A 15,022-nucleotide genomic window follows, 5' to 3' on the forward strand; every position below is an offset into this window, starting at 1 on the left:
AATTTGCACCATATATTAGTTATATAGGTCCTAAAAAAGTGCCTTGTGAACTATATGGTGCCAAATGTGCAATTCACATTGCAAAAAGTTCTAACGGGTCTCAAAATGTTTATTAGAGTCTAATAAGTAAATAATAAAAGTATAACAGTTAACCAACAAAAGGTTTGTCTGTTTTCCTTATAAGAACTTAACTAAAATATTTGTACTATACATTAGTTATATAGGTCCTAAAAAGTGCCATGTGAACTATATGGTGCCAAATGTGCAATTCACATTGCAAAAAGTTCTAACGGGTCTCAAAATGTTTATTAGAGTCTAATAAGTAAATAATAAAATTATAACAGTTAACCAATGAAAGGTTTGTCTGTTATCGTTAAAAGAACTTAACTAAAAAATTTGCACTATACATTAGTTATATAGGTCCTAAAAAGTGCCTTGTGAACTATATGGTGCCAAATGTGCAATTCACATTGCAAAAAGTTCTAACGGGTCTCAAAATGTTTATTAGAGTATAATAAGTACAATATAAAAGTATAACAGTTAACCAATAAAAGGTTTGTCTGTTATCGTTAAAAGAACTTAACAAAAAAGTTTGTACTATATATTAGTTATATAGGTCCTAAAAAAGTGCCATGTGAACTATATGGTGCCAAATGTGCAATTCACATTGCAAAAAGTTCTAACGGGTCTCAAAATGTTTATTAGAGTCTAATAAGTAAATAATAAAAGTATAACAGTTAACCAATAAAAGCTTTGTCTGTTATCGTTAAAAGAACTTAACTAAAATATTTGCACTATACATTAGTTATATAGGTCCTAAAAGGTGCCTTATGAACTATATGGTGCCAAATGTGCAATTCACATTGCAAAAAGTTCTAACGGGTCTCAAAATGTTTATTAGAGTCTAATAAGTAAATAATAAAATTATAACAGTTAACCAATGAAAGGTTTGTCTGTTATCGTTAAAAGAACTTAACTAAAAAATTTGCACTATACATTAGTTATATAGGTCCAAAAAAGTGCCTTGTGAACTATATGGTGCCAAATGTGCAATTCACATTGCAAAAAGTTCTAACGGGTCTCAAAATGTTTATTAGAGTATAATAAGTAGAATATAAAAGTATAACAGTTAACCAATAAAAGGTTTGTCTGTTATCGTTAAAAGAACTTAACTAAAAAATTTGCACTATATATTAGTTATATAGGTCCTAAAAAGTGCCATGTGAACTATATGGTGCCAAATGTGCAATTCACATTGCAAAAAGTTCTAACGGGTCTCAAAATGTTTATTAGAGTCTAATAAGTAAATAATAAAAGTATAACAGTTAACCAATAAAAGGTTTGTCTGTTATCGTTAAAAGAACTTAACTAAAATATTTGCACTATACATTAGTTATATAGGTCCTAAAAAGTGCCTTGTGAACTATATGGTGCCAAATGTGCAATTCACATTGCAAAAAGTTCTAACGGGTCTCAAAATGTTTATTAGAGTATAATAAGTAGAATATAAAAGTATAACAGTTAACCAATAAAAGGTTTGTCTGTTATCGTTAAAAGAACTTAACTAAAAAATTTGCACTATATATTAGTTATATAGGTCCTAAAAAAGTGCCTTGTGAACTATATGGTGCCAAATGTGCAATTCACATTGCAAAAAGTTCTAACGGGTCTCAAAATGTTTATTAGAGTCTAATAAGTAAATAATAAAAGTATAACAGTTAACCAATGAAAGGTTTGTCTGTTATCCTTATAAGAACTTAACTAAATATTTGCACTATACATTAGTTATATAGGTCCTAAAAAGTGCCTTATGAACTATATGGTGCCAAATGTGCAATTCACATTGCAAAAAGTTCTAACGGGTCTCAAAATGTTTATTAGAGTCTAATAAGTAAATAATAAAAGTATAACAGTTAACCAATTAAAGGTTTGTCTGTTATCGTTAAAAGAACTTAACTAAAAAATTTGCACTATACATTAGTTATATAGGTCCTAAAAAGTGCCTTGTGAACTATATGGTGCCAAATGTGCAATTCACATTGCAAAAAGTTCTAACGGGTCTCAAAATGTTTATTAGAGTATAATAAGTAGAATATAAAAGTATAACAGTTAACCAATAAAAGGTTTGTCTGTTATCGTTAAAAGAACTTAACAAAAAAATTTGTACTATATATTAGTTATATAGGTCCTAAAAAAGTGCCATGTGAACTATATGGTGCCAAATGTGCAATTCACATTGCAAAAAGTTCTAACGGGTCTCAAAATGTTTATTAGAGTCTAATAAGTAAATAATAAAAGTATAACAGTTAACCAATAAAAGGTTTGTCTGTTATCGTTAAAAGAACTTAACTAAAATATTTGCACTATACATTAGTTATATAGGTCCTAAAAAGTGCCTTATGAACTATATGGTGCCAAATGTGCAATTCACATTGCAAAAAGTTCTAACGGGTCTCAAAATGTTTATTAGAGTATAATAAGTAGAATATAAAAGTATAACAGTTAACCAATAAAAGGTTTGTCTGTTATCGTTAAAAGAACTTAACTAAAAAATTTGCACTATATATTAGTTATATAGGTCCAAAAAAAGTGCCTTGTGAACTATATGGTGCCAAATGTGCAATTCACATTGCAAAAAGTTCTAACGGGTCTTAAAATGTTTATTAGAGTCTAACAAGTAAATAATAAAAGTATAACAGTTAACCAATAAAAGGTTTGTCTGTTATCGTTAAAAGAGCTTAACTAAAAAATTTGCACTATACATTAGTTATATAGGTCCTAAAAAGTGCCTTGTGAACTATATGGTGCCAAATGTGCAATTCACATTGCAAAAAGTTCTAACGGGTCTCAAAATGTTTATTAGAGTATAATAAGTAGAATATAAAAGTATAACAGTTAACCAATAAAAGGTTTGTCTGTTATCGTTAAAAGAACTTAACTAAAAAATTTGCAATATATATTAGTTATATAGGTCCTAAAAAGTGCCATGTGAACTATATGGTGCCAAATGTGCAATTCACATTGCAAAAAGTTCTAACGGGTCTCAAAATGTTTATTAGAGTCTAATAAGTAAATAATAAAAGTCTAACAGTTAACCAATAAAAGGTTTGTCTGTTATCGTTAAAAGAACTTAACTAAAATATTTGCACTATACATTAGTTATATAGGTCCTAAAAAGTGCCTTGTGAACTATATGGTGCCAAATGTGCAATTCACATTGCAAAAAGTTCTAACGGGTCTCAAAATGTTTATTAGAGTATAATAAGTAGAATATAAAAGTATAACAGTTAACCAATAAAACGTTTGTCTGTTATCGTTAAAAGAACTTAACTAAAAAATTTGCACTCTATATTAGTTATATAGGTCCTAAAAAGTGCCTTGTGAACTATATGGTGCCAAATGTGCAATTCACATTGCAAAAAGTTCTAACGGGTCTCAAAATGTTTATTAGAGTCTAATAAGTAAATAACAAAAGTATAACAGTTAACCAATAAAAGGTTTGTCTGTTATCCTTATAAGAACTTAACTAAATATTTGCACTATACATTAGTTATATAGGTCCTAAAAAGTGCCTTATGAACTATATGGTGCCAAATGTGCAATTCACATTGCAAAAAGTTCTAACGGGTCTCAAAATGTTTATTAGAGTCTAATAAGTAAATAATAAAAGTATAACAATTACCCAATAAAAGGTTTGTCTGTTATCTTCAAGAGAACTTAACTAAAAAATTTGCACTATACATTAGTTATATAGGTCCTAAAAAGTACCTTGTGAACTATATGGTGCCAAATGTGCAATTCACATTGCAAAAAGCTCTAACGGGTCTTAAAATGTTTATTAGAGTCTAATAAGTAAACAATAAAAGTATAACAGTTAACCAATAAAAGGTTTGTCTGTTATCGTTAAAAGAACTTAACTAACAAATTTGCACTATACATTAGTTATATAGGTCCTAAAAAGTGCCTTGTGAACTATATGGTGCCAAATGTGCATTTCACATTGCAAAAAGTTCTAACGGGTCTCAAAATGTTTATTAGAGTATAATAAGTAAATAATAAAAGTATAACAGTTAACCAATGAAAGGTTTGTCTGTTATCGTTAAAAGAACTTAACTAAACAATTTGCACTATATATTAGTTATATAGGTCCTAAAAAAGTGCCTTGTGAACTATATGGTGCCAAATGTGCAATTCACATTGCAAAAAGTTCTAACGGGTCTCAAAATGTTTATTAGAGTCTAATAAGTAAATAATAAAAGTATAACAGTTAACCAACAAAAGGTTTGTCTGTTTTCCTTATAAGAACTTAACTAAAATATTTGTACTATACATTAGTTATATAGGTCCTAAAAAGTGCCTTGTGAACTATATGGTGCCAAATGTGCAATTCACATTGCAAAAAGTTCTAACGGGTCTCAAAATGTTTATCAGAGTCTAATAAGTAAATAATAAAAGTATAACAGTTAACCAATAAAAGGTTTGTCTGTTATCGTTAAAAGAACTTAACTAAAAAATTTGCACTATATATTAGTTGTATAGGTCCTAAAAAGTGCCTTGTGAACTATATGGTCCCAAATGTGCAATTCACATTGCAAAAAGTTCTAACGGGTCTCAAAATGTTTATTAGAGTCTAATAAGTAAATAATAAAAGTATAACATTTACCCAATAAAAGGTTTGTCTGTTATCTTCAAAAAAACTTAACTAAAAAATTTGCACTATACATTAGTTATATAGGTCCTAAAAAGTACCTTGTGAACTATATGGTGCCAAATGTGCAATTCACATTGCAAAAAGCTCTAACGGGTCTCAAAATGTTTATTAGAGTCTAATAAGTAAATAATAAAAGTATAACAGTTAACCAATAAAAGGTTTGTCTGTTATCGTTAAAAGAACTTAAATAAAATATTTGCACTATACATTAGTTATATAGGTCCTAAAAAGTGCCTTGTGAACTATATGGTGCCAAATGTGCAATTCACATTGCAAAAAGTTCTAACGGGTCTCAAAATGTTTATTAGAGTATAATAAGTAAATAATAAAAGTATAACAGTTAACCAATAAAAGGTTTGTCTGTTATCGTTAAAAGAACTTAACTAAAAAATTTGCACTATATATTAGTTATATAGGTCCTAAAAAAGTGCCTTGTGAACTATATGGTGCCAAATGTGCAATTCATATTGCAAAAAGTTCTAACGGGTCTCAAAATGTTTATTAGAGTCTAATAAGTAAATAATAAAAGTATAACAGTTAACCAATAAAAGGTTTGTCTGTTATCGTTAAAAGAACTTAACTAAACAATTTGCACTATACATTAGTTATATAGGTCCTAAAAAGTGCCTTGTGAACTATATGGTGCAAATGTGCAATTCACATTGCAAAAAGTTCTAACGGGTCTCAAAATGTTTATTAAAGTCTAATAAGTAAATAAAAAAAGTATAACAGTTAACCAATAAAAGGTTTGTCTGTTATCTTCAAAAGAACTTAACTAAAAAATTTGCACTATACATTAGTTATATAGGTCCTAAAAAGTACCTTGTGAACTATATGGTGCCAAATGTGCAATTCACATTGCAAAAAGCTCTAACGGGTCTCAAAATGTTTATTAGAGTCTAATAAGTAAATAATAAAAGTATAACAGTTAACCAATAAAAGGTTTGTCTGTTATCGTTAAAAGAACTTAACTAACAAATTTGCACTATACATTAGTTATATAGGTCCTAAAAGGTGCCTTGTGAACTATATGGTGCCAAATGTGCATTTCACATTGCAAAAAGTTCTAACGGGTCTCAAAATGTTTATTAGAGTATAATAAGTAAATAATAAAAGTATAACAGTTAACCAATAAAAGGTTTGTCTTTTATCGTTAAAAGAACTTAACTAAAAAATTTGCACTATATATTAGTTATATAGGTCCTAAAAAAGTGCCTTGTGAACTATATGGTGCCAAATGTGCAATTCACATTGCAAAAAGTTCTAACGGGTCTCAAAATGTTTATTAGAGTCTAATAAGTAAATAATAAAAGTATAACAGTTAACCAACAAAAGGTTTGTCTGTTTTCCTTATAAAAACTTAACTAAAATATTTGTACTATACATTAGTTATATAGGTCCTAAAAAGTGCCTTGTGAACTATATGGTGCCAAATGTGCAATTCACATTGCAAAAAGTTCTAACGGGTCTCAAAATGTTTATTAGAGTCTAATAAGTAAATAATAAAATTATAACAGTTAACCAATGAAAGGTTTGTCTGTTATCGTTAAAAGAACTTAACTAAAAAATTTGCACTATACATTAGTTATATAGGTCCTAAAAAGTGCCATGTGAACTATATGGTGCCAAATGTGCAATTCACATTGCAAAAAGTTCTAACGGGTCTCAAAATGTTTATTAGAGTATAATAAGTAGAATATAAAAGTATAACAGTTAACCAATAAAAGGTTTGTCTGTTATCGTTAAAAGAACTTAACAAAAAAATTTGTACTATATATTAGTTATATAGGTCCTAAAAAAGTGCCATGTGAACTATATGGTGCCAAATGTGCAATTCACATTGCAAAAAGTTCTAACGGGTCTCAAAATGTTTATTAGAGTCTAATAAGTAAATAATAAAAGTATAACAGTTAACCAATGAAAGGTTTGTCTGTTATCGTTAAAAGAACTTAACTAAAATATTTGCACTATACATTAGTTATATAGGTCCTAAAAGGTGCCTTATGAACTATATGGTGCCAAATGTGCAATTCACATTGCAAAAAGTTCTAACGGGTCTCAAAATGTTTATTAGAGTCTAATAAGTAAATAATAAAATTATAACAGTTAACCAATGAAAGGTTTGTCTGTTATCGTTAAAAGAACTTAACTAAAAAATTTGCACTATATATTAGTTATATAGGTCCAAAAAAAGTGCCTTGTGAACTATATGGTGCCAAATGTGCAATTCACATTGCAAAAAGTTCTAACGGGTCTTAAAATGTTTATTAGAGTCTAACAAGTAAATAATAAAAGTATAACAGTTAACCAATAAAAGGTTTGTCTGTTATCGTTAAAAGAACTTAACTAAAAAATTTGCACTATCTATTAGTTATATAGGTCCTAAAAAGTTCCTTGTGAACTATATGGTCCCAAATGTGCAATTCACATTGCAAAAAGTTCTAACGGGTCTCAAAATGTTTATTAGAGTCTAATAAGTAAATAATAAAAGTATAACATTTACCCAATAAAAGGTTTGTCTGTTATCTTCAAAAGAACTTAACTAAAAAATTTGCACCATACATTAGTTATATAGGTCCTAAAAAGTACCTTGTGAACTATATGGTGCCAAATGTGCAATTCACATTGCAAAAAGCTCTAACGGGTCTCAAAATGTTTATTAGAGTCTAATAAGTAAATAATAAAAGTATAACAGTTAACCAATAAAAGGTTTGTCTGTTATCGTTAAAAGAACTTAACTAAAATATTTGCACTATACATTAGTTATATAGGTCCTAAAAAGTGCCATGTGAACTATATGGTGCCAAATGTGCAATTCACATTGCAAAAAGTTCTAACGGGTCTCAAAATGTTTATTAGAGTATAATAAGTAAATAATAAAAGTATAACAGTTAACCAATAAAAGGTTTGTCTGTTATCGTTAAAAGAACTTAACTAAAAAATTTGCACTATACATTAGTTATATAGGTCCTAAAAAAGTGCCTTGTGAACTATATGGTGCCAAATGTGCAATTCATATTGCAAAAAGTTCTAACGGGTCTCAAAATGTTTATTAGAGTCTAATAAGTAAATAATAAAAGTATAACAGTTAACCAATAAAAGGTTTGTCTGTTATCGTTAAAAGAACTTCACTAAAAAATTTGCACTATACATTAGTTATATAGGTCCTAAAAAGTGCCTTGTGAACTATATGGTGCAAATGTGCAATTCACATTGCAAAAAGTTCTAACGGGTCTCAAAATGTTTATTAGAGTCTAATAAGTAAATAATAAAAGTATAACAATTACCCAATAAAAGGTTTGTCTGTTATCTTCAAAAGAACTTAACTAAAAAATTTGCACTATACATTAGTTATATAGGTCCTAAAAAGTACCTTGTGAACTATATGGTGCCAAATGTGCAATTCACATTGCAAAAAGCTCTAACGGGTCTCAAAATGTTTATTAGAGTCTAATAAGTAAATAATAAAAGTATAACAGTTAACCAATAAAAGGTTTGTCTGTTATCGTTAAAAGAACTTAACTAACAAATTTGCACTATACATTAGTTATATAGGTCCTAAAAAGTGCCTTGTGAACTATATGGTGCCAAATGTGCATTTCACATTGCAAAAAGTTCTAACGGGTCTCAAAATGTTTATTAGAGTATAATAAGTAAATAATAAAAGTATAACAGTTAACCAATAAAAGGTTTGTCTGTTATCGTTAAAAGAACTTAACTAAAAAATTTGCACCATATATTAGTTATATAGGTCCTAAAAAAGTGCCTTGTGAACTATATGGTGCCAAATGTGCAATTCACATTGCAAAAAGTTCTAACGGGTCTCAAAATGTTTATTAGAGTCTAATAAGTAAATAATAAAAGTATAACAGTTAACCAACAAAAGGTTTGTCTGTTTTCCTTATAAGAACTTAACTAAAATATTTGTACTATACATTAGTTATATAGGTCCTAAAAAGTGCCATGTGAACTATATGGTGCCAAATGTGCAATTCACATTGCAAAAAGTTCTAACGGGTCTCAAAATGTTTATTAGAGTCTAATAAGTAAATAATAAAATTATAACAGTTAACCAATGAAAGGTTTGTCTGTTATCGTTAAAAGAACTTAACTAAAAAATTTGCACTATACATTAGTTATATAGGTCCTAAAAAGTGCCTTGTGAACTATATGGTGCCAAATGTGCAATTCACATTGCAAAAAGTTCTAACGGGTCTCAAAATGTTTATTAGAGTATAATAAGTACAATATAAAAGTATGACAGTTAACCAATAAAAGGTTTGTCTGTTATCGTTAAAAGAACTTAACAAAAAAGTTTGTACTATATATTAGTTATATAGGTCCTAAAAAAGTGCCATGTGAACTATATGGTGCCAAATGTGCAATTCACATTGCAAAAAGTTCTAACGGGTCTCAAAATGTTTATTAGAGTCTAATAAGTAAATAATAAAAGTATAACAGTTAACCAATAAAAGGTTTGTCTGTTATCGTTAAAAGAACTTAACTAAAATATTTGCACTATACATTAGTTATATAGGTCCTAAAAGGTGCCTTATGAACTATATGGTGCCAAATGTGCAATTCACATTGCAAAAAGTTCTAACGGGTCTCAAAATGTTTATTAGAGTCTAATAAGTAAATAATAAAATTATAACAGTTAACCAATGAAAGGTTTGTCTGTTATCGTTAAAAGAACTTAACTAAAAAATTTGCACTATACATTAGTTATATAGGTCCAAAAAAGTGCCTTGTGAACTATATGGTGCCAAATGTGCAATTCACATTGCAAAAAGTTCTAACGGGTCTCAAAATGTTTATTAGAGTATAATAAGTAGAATATAAAAGTATAACAGTTAACCAATAAAAGGTTTGTCTGTTATCGTTAAAAGAACTTAACTAAAAAATTTGCACTATATATTAGTTATATAGGTCCTAAAAAGTGCCATGTGAACTATATGGTGCCAAATGTGCAATTCACATTGCAAAAAGTTCTAACGGGTCTCAAAATGTTTATTAGAGTCTAATAAGTAAATAATAAAAGTATAACAGTTAACCAATAAAAGGTTTGTCTGTTATCGTTAAAAGAACTTAACTAAAATATTTGCACTATACATTAGTTATATAGGTCCTAAAAAGTGCCTTGTGAACTATATGGTGCCAAATGTGCAATTCACATTGCAAAAAGTTCTAACGGGTCTCAAAATGTTTATTAGAGTATAATAAGTAGAATATAAAAGTATAACAGTTAACCAATAAAAGGTTTGTCTGTTATCGTTAAAAGAACTTAACTAAAAAATTTGCACTATATATTAGTTATATAGGTCCTAAAAAAGTGCCTTGTGAACTATATGGTGCCAAATGTGCAATTCACATTGCAAAAAGTTCTAACGGGTCTCAAAATGTTTATTAGAGTCTAATAAGTAAATAATAAAAGTATAACAGTTAACCAATGAAAGGTTTGTCTGTTATCCTTATAAGAACTTAACTAAATATTTGCACTATACATTAGTTATATAGGTCCTAAAAAGTGCCTTATGAACTATATGGTGCCAAATGTGCAATTCACATTGCAAAAAGTTCTAACGGGTCTCAAAATGTTTATTAGAGTCTAATAAGTAAATAATAAAAGTATAACAGTTAACCAATTAAAGGTTTGTCTGTTATCGTTAAAAGAACTTAACTAAAAAATTTGCACTATACATTAGTTATATAGGTCCTAAAAAGTGCCTTGTGAACTATATGGTGCCAAATGTGCAATTCACATTGCAAAAAGTTCTAACGGGTCTCAAAATGTTTATTAGAGTATAATAAGTAGAATATAAAAGTATAACAGTTAACCAATAAAAGGTTTGTCTGTTATCGTTAAAAGAACTTAACAAAAAAATTTGTACTATATATTAGTTATATAGGTCCTAAAAAAGTGCCATGTGAACTATATGGTGCCAAATGTGCAATTCACATTGCAAAAAGTTCTAACGGGTCTCAAAATGTTTATTAGAGTCTAATAAGTAAATAATAAAAGTATAACAGTTAACCAATAAAAGGTTTGTCTGTTATCGTTAAAAGAACTTAACTAAAATATTTGCACTATACATTAGTTATATAGGTCCTAAAAAGTGCCTTATGAACTATATGGTGCCAAATGTGCAATTCACATTGCAAAAAGTTCTAACGGGTCTCAAAATGTTTATTAGAGTATAATAAGTAGAATATAAAAGTATACCAGTTAACCAATAAAAGGTTTGTCTGTTATCGTTAAAAGAACTTAACTAAAAAATTTGCACTATATATTAGTTATATAGGTCCAAAAAAAGTGCCTTGTGAACTATATGGTGCCAAATGTGCAATTCACATTGCAAAAAGTTCTAACGGGTCTTAAAATGTTTATTAGAGTCTAACAAGTAAATAATAAAAGTATAACAGTTAACCAATAAAAGGTTTGTCTGTTATCGTTAAAAGAGCTTAACTAAAAAATTTGCACTATACATTAGTTATATAGGTCCTAAAAAGTGCCTTGTGAACTATATGGTGCCAAATGTGCAATTCACATTGCAAAAAGTTCTAACGGGTCTCAAAATGTTTATTAGAGTATAATAAGTAGAATATAAAAGTATAACAGTTAACCAATAAAAGGTTTGTCTGTTATCGTTAAAAGAACTTAACTAAAAAATTTGCAATATATATTAGTTATATAGGTCCTAAAAAGTGCCATGTGAACTATATGGTGCCAAATGTGCAATTCACATTGCAAAAAGTTCTAACGGGTCTCAAAATGTTTATTAGAGTCTAATAAGTAAATAATAAAAGTATAACAGTTAACCAATAAAAGGTTTGTCTGTTATCGTTAAAAGAACTTAACTAAAATATTTGCACTATACATTAGTTATATAGGTCCTAAAAAGTGCCTTGTGAACTATATGGTGCCAAATGTGCAATTCACATTGCAAAAAGTTCTAACGGGTCTCAAAATGTTTATTAGAGTATAATAAGTAGAATATAAAAGTATAACAGTTAACCAATAAAACGTTTGTCTGTTATCGTTAAAAGAACTTAACTAAAAAATTTGCACTATATATTAGTTATATAGGTCCTAAAAAGTGCCTTGTGAACTATATGGTGCCAAATGTGCAATTCACATTGCAAAAAGTTCTAACGGGTCTCAAAATGTTTATTAGAGTCTAATAAGTAAATAATAAAAGTATAACAGTTAACCAATAAAAGGTTTGTCTGTTATCCTTATAAGAACTTAACTAAATATTTGCACTATACATTAGTTATATAGGTCCTAAAAAGTGCCTTATGAACTATATGGTGCCAAATGTGCAATTCACATTGCAAAAAGTTCTAACGGGTCTCAAAATGTTTATTAGAGTCTAATAAGTAAATAATAAAAGTATAACAGTTAACCAACGAAAGGTTTGTCTGTTATCGTTAAAAGAACTTAACTAAAAAATTTGCACTATACATTAGTTATATAGGTCCTAAAAAGTGCCTTGTGAACTATATGGTGCCAAATGTGCAATTCACATTGCAAAAAGTTCTAACGGGTCTCAAAATGTTTATTAGAGTATAATAAATAGAATATAAAAGTATAACAGTTAACCAATAAAAGGTTTGTCTGTTATCGTTAAAAGAACTTAACTAAAAAATTTGCACTCTATATTAGTTATATAGGTCCTAAAAAAGTGCCTTGTGAACTCTATGGTGCCAAATGTGCAATTCACATTGCAAAAAGTTCTAACGGGTCTTAAAATGTTTATTAGAGTCTAACAAGTAAATAATAAAAGTATAACAGTTAACCAATAAAAGGTTTGTCTGTTATCGTTAAAAGAACTTAACTAAAATATTTGCACTATACATTAGTTATATAGGTCCTAAAAAGTGCCTTGTGAACTATATGGTGCCAAATGTGCAATTCACATTGCAAAAAGTTCTAACGGTTCTCAAAATGTTTATTAGAGTATAATAAGTAGAATATAAAAGTATAACAGTTAACCAATAAAAGGTTTGTCTGTTATCGTTAAAAGAACTTAACTAAAATATTTGCACTATATATTTGTTATATAGGTCCTAAAAAAGTGCCTTGTGAACTATATGGTGCCAAATGTGCAATTCACATTGCAAAAAGTTCTAACGGGTCTCAAAATGTTTATTAGAGTCTAATAAGTAAATAATAAAAGTATAACAGTTAACCAATAAAAGGTTTGTCTGTTATCGTTAAAAGAACTTAACTAAAATATTTGCACTATACATTAGTTATATAGGTCCTAAAAAGTGCCTTGTGAACTAAATGGTGCCAAATGTGCAATTCACATTGCAAAAAGTTCTAACGGGTCTCAAAATGTTTATTAGAGTCTAATAAGTAAATAATAAAAGTATAACAGTTAACCAATGAAAGGTTTGTAGGTTATCGTTAAAAGAACTTAACTAAAAAATTTGCACTATATATTAGTTATATAGGTCCTAAAAAGTGCCTTGTGAACTATATGGTGCCAAATGTGCAATTCACATTGCAAAAAGTTCTAACGGGTCTCAAAATGTTTATTAGAGTCTAATAAGTAAATAATAAAATTATAACAGTTAACCAATAAAAGGTTTGTCTGTTATCTTCAAAAGAACTTAACTAAAAAATTTGCACTATACATTAGTTATATAGGTCCTAAAAAGTGCCTTGTGAACTATATGGTGCCAAATGTGCAATTCACATTGCAAAAAGTTCTAACGGGTCTCAAAATGTTTATTATAGTCTAATAAGTAAATAATAAAAGTATAACAGTTAACCAATAAAAGGTTTGTCTGTTATCGTTAAAAGAACTTAACTAAAATATTTGCACTATACACACCGGCACAAGTCTAGTTTCGATTGCACAACTCTCCAGTATAAACGCCAAGACTTCATTTCGAGGAGTTCCTTGCTTTCAAATGCGCAATTACAACGCCTTTTAAACTCCATTACCAAATATAATTGCCTGCAAGTTATCACAAATACGAAAGAAAGAAATTGTAGCTAACGCATAGCGATTATAGCCTTTTAGCTAGCCGCAAAGCGCGACCGCATCGCAATGCGTAGCTAGTGCGGCTAGTTTAACCTTGGTAGTTTAGAAAACTAATGTACGTGGCCCAGTTGGGGACGGTACGGCGGCGGACTTTTGTTCTGTTGCATAAGGTTTTTGTTTTGTGGTTGGGCACCATTTCGATTTCATGTAATGTCACACGCAACTGGAGCAACGGTGCTTCACGTAGATGCAAGCTGACCGTTCAATTGAGCTTGAAGCACTTTGTTCAAGGGGTCGTGATATAATTTAAAGAGAAAAGGTAGAATGCAATGAAATAGAAACTTTTGCAGGTTAAGTTGAACAAAAGAAGAAAATCACGCAAGTTGTTGAGTGGAGCGATACTTTTCTATTGCGTCACACTGACACAAGTCTCGTTTCGATTGCACAACTCTCCAGTATAAACGCCAAGACTTCATTTCGAGGCTTACTTTGCTATGAAATGCGCAATTACAACGACGTTTAATCTCAATTACCAAATATAATTGCCTGCAAGTTATCACAAACACGATTGAAAGAAAATGTAAATGTAGCTAATGCATAGCTCTTTTAGCCTTTTAGCTAGTAGCAAAGCGCGACAGATTCGCAATGCGTAGCTAGTGCGACAAATGGAACCATGGTAGTTTGGAAAACTAATGTACATGTCCCGTTGTGGTAGGGTACGGCGGCGGTGTTTTGATCTGTTGCATAAGGTTTTTGTTTTGTGGTTGGTCCCCAATTTTATTTCATGTAATGTCACACGCCACTGGAGCAACGGTGCTTCACGTAGATGCAAGCTGACCGTTCAATTGAGCTTGAAGTACTTTGCTCAAGGGGTCGTGATCTCATTTAAAGAGAAAAGGTAGAATGCAATGAAATAGAAACTTTTGCAGGTTAAGGTGAAGAAAAGAAGAACATCACGCAAGTTCTTGAGTGGAGTAATACTTTTGTATTGCGTCACACCGGCACAAGTCTCGTTTCGATTGCACAACTCTCCAGTCGAAAGGCAAAGTCTTCATTTCGAGGCGTACCTTGCATTGAAATGCGCAATTACTACGATTTTTAAACTCAATTACTAAATATAATTGCCTGCAAGTTATCACAAACACGATTGAAAGAAAATGTAGCTAATGCATAGCTATTTCAGCCTTTTATTGTGATTTGTTTATTAAACGCTTTTAAATAATTAAGGCACGCTTAATAATAAAATAAAAAAAAGATCGTATAAATTTCGGAAAAAACACAGAGTACTTCGAAGCTCGGTATAGATACGCTCTCT

Source organism: Clavelina lepadiformis, chromosome 1, assembly GCF_947623445.1.
Source record: "Clavelina lepadiformis chromosome 1, kaClaLepa1.1, whole genome shotgun sequence".
Lineage (NCBI taxonomy): Eukaryota > Metazoa > Chordata > Ascidiacea > Aplousobranchia > Clavelinidae > Clavelina > Clavelina lepadiformis.